The following is a 2,802-nucleotide window of genomic DNA, read 5'->3' on the forward strand; positions in this document are numbered from 1 at the left end:
ATACAGACGATTTTAAAACTGTCGGGTCGTTCTCAATCAGTTTGATATGCAGTTCAAGTGTGAAACGGATGTGAAACCAACAATTAACAAGAGGATGTTGTTTCTACACTTCAGTAGTACACTGAATAGTAGAAGTGATTAATAACGTAATTGCTTTCCAAGTGGGAAATCACACTTTTGACCTTGTGTGATATATTCTGCTGTACTGATGCAGAAAGATAGATTTTCCATGTTTTGTCAGCTTAGCGCTCAATCTAGCTTTTAGCTATGTTTCAATTTTTGTAGTTGACACTTTGATGTGTGGCAGGCAGGAACATCATCTTAGCCACACATTACATTACATCATGAAATTTATTTACAGATATTTGTTTCCTCCAAAATATTTGTAAATCATTGGACTCATTAGGTATACATCGGGAGAAGATATTTATGTGTTTGTAGTTTTACTCAATCCATTTTGTTTTATAATTATTCACAGGATGAGTATATTGTGGCAGCATTGTGCTCCTTAACAGATGTATTTTAAGAGTGGACAGGATTGAATGGTGAGCAGGCCATAAAATTTCTGATGCACAATATTGTGATTTTAATATGTTGTGATTTATCGCTTCTCGGCCTTTTGGCTAAGATCAAGTGTAGTATGGAAAGGATGCTGTGTTTGGCTGAGGTCAGTGGGTTACATTTAAGCTTCATTTGAAGCAATTTTTAAAAGCGGCATCTCGGCCTTTTGGCTAAGATGCAAATGAGATCAAGCCTTGGAGGAGGAGGACCTGCACCTACTCCAATTAGCTTGGCTCATGTAGATCAGGCCCAAGACAGGAGTGGAGACCCTGTCTTGTCAGCTTGGATCGGAAATGTCTCAACTTGTTGAGACTCTGAATTGGACTTGATTTGATTTAATTGGAATAAAAAAAAATATTGTGCTTTCAAAATAGTTGGTAATATTGTGGCGTGATACACATTCCCTGCCTGCACAAAGATGGTAAATAGATAGTCGCTGTCTGAATACTCCTTCCATATTCTAAAGGGCAATGTTACTGCGTAGGTATGGGAGCAGGGAGTGTTTCCAGCTGCAGAGGCTGATAGGAAACCATGCCATATTTCCTGGTCCTGACCTCATTAATTGTGCATCCAGGGGTATAGTGGAGGGGTGGGCTTGATTGTGTGTCACTGTCATATCTAGGTACCATATTTAGAAGGTAACCAACATCAGGACCTCATGGATCTCTAAGAACACTGGAAGCACTGGAAGATGACTCTGAAGTTGGAAGGTTGGTCTAATTAATGCTCTCTTCCCCACACACACACTGTTGTGGTGTTCCAGGGTCGCTGGTGGCCTCCATTATGAAATCTAGAGGCAGCCCCAGACATTCTTCAGGTAAGTCCCGACTGCCATGTTTTCCCACTGGCATCACAGACTATCAGGTGTGGGAGGAGGATTGGGCCTTCATGTATATCGCATTAGCGGGGATGTAAAGCAGTTTCACGATGCCCTTCAGTCGGTCTCTGGTCTTCCGTTCTGGAAGCACATTTCTCCTCTATTCTGGATGCACACTGTTCCAAGCCAAGCTAAGACACACCTGCTGATGATATTACAGGTTTATTTTAAGTTTATTTATAACTGTCACAAGTAGGCTTACATTAACACTGCAATGAAGTTACTGTGAAAATCCCCTAGTCACCACACTCCAGCGCTTGTTTGGGTACATTGGGGAAGAATATAGCACAGTCAATAAACCTAACCAGCACATCTTTGGACTGTGGGATGAAACTGGAACACCCGGAGGAAATCCACGCAGACAAGAGGAGAACGTGCAGACTCCGCACAAACAATGACCCAAGCTGGGAATTGAACCTGGGTCCCTGGTTCTGTGAGGCAGCAGTGCTAACCACTGCACTAATGTGCCGCCCTGTACTATCTTGGACATCGACGTATTGGAACAAAGGGGCTGAAACCTGATCCTTGAGTTTGTTAAATGAACTGTTGCGGTGCTCCTGATAACACCATTTCACATCCTGGTGGAGAAGTTAGCGGAGGAGTGCAATCACTTTGCTGTAGCATGGAATGAACTTTGATAGGCCATTTGTTATGCCGAGGAAATTCTGCAGCATATGTTTGTCACCAGGAGTGGGGATTTGCCATATAGCCTTTGTTTTGTCTGGGTCTGGCTTCACACCATTGGCAGTCAGCAGGTGGCCCACATTGGGCACCTCACTGACTGCATCTGTGTTTGGTAGAATTGAGCTTCAACTGCATAGTTCTGATTCATTAGAGGACCAAGCACAAATGTTAATCATTGTCCTCCACTGTGCACCCCAATTTAGAATGTCACCAACGATGATTTTGCAAAGTTGTCCTGTGGAGAACTGTTCCACAGGGCTTTGATGACCTCACTACCAGTGGAAATGCCATAGGGCATGTGCAGGAATCTCTGTCTACCTACTGGAGACATGAACATCGTAAGCTTTGAGGATTCTTCTTCAAGCAGGATTAGCCAAAATCTGCATTTGCATCCAAGATGCTGAACACCTTAGGCATGCCTGCTATGATCTGTTCAGCTGCCTTCATTGAATGATGAGTTCTCAGAAGTGTTTTGTTTAGGTGAACTGGGTTGATACAGATTCTGATTGTGCCATCTTTCTTCACTGCAGCTACTATCGCAGAGACCCATTCCGTGGCCTCATGTATGGGGGCTATTACATCCTGTCTTGTCATCCTGTCTTGTTCATCTTCTGTTTCCATAGAATTCCTACAGTGCAGAAGGAGGCCATTCAGTCCACCGAGTCTGCACCGACTCTTCA

At 43.4% G+C, this 2,802-nt stretch overlaps 1 pseudogene; it reads left to right on the plus strand.

Moving 5' to 3' along the window:
- The first annotated feature begins 603 nt into the window (after positions 1 to 603).
- Positions 604 to 808, plus strand: LOC144492019 (U2 spliceosomal RNA; annotated as a pseudogene).
- Positions 809 to 2,802: the final 1,994 nt, after the last annotated feature.

Source organism: Mustelus asterias, chromosome 3 (assembly GCF_964213995.1).
Source record: "Mustelus asterias chromosome 3, sMusAst1.hap1.1, whole genome shotgun sequence".
In the NCBI taxonomy this organism is placed as follows: Eukaryota; Metazoa; Chordata; class Chondrichthyes; order Carcharhiniformes; family Triakidae; genus Mustelus; species Mustelus asterias.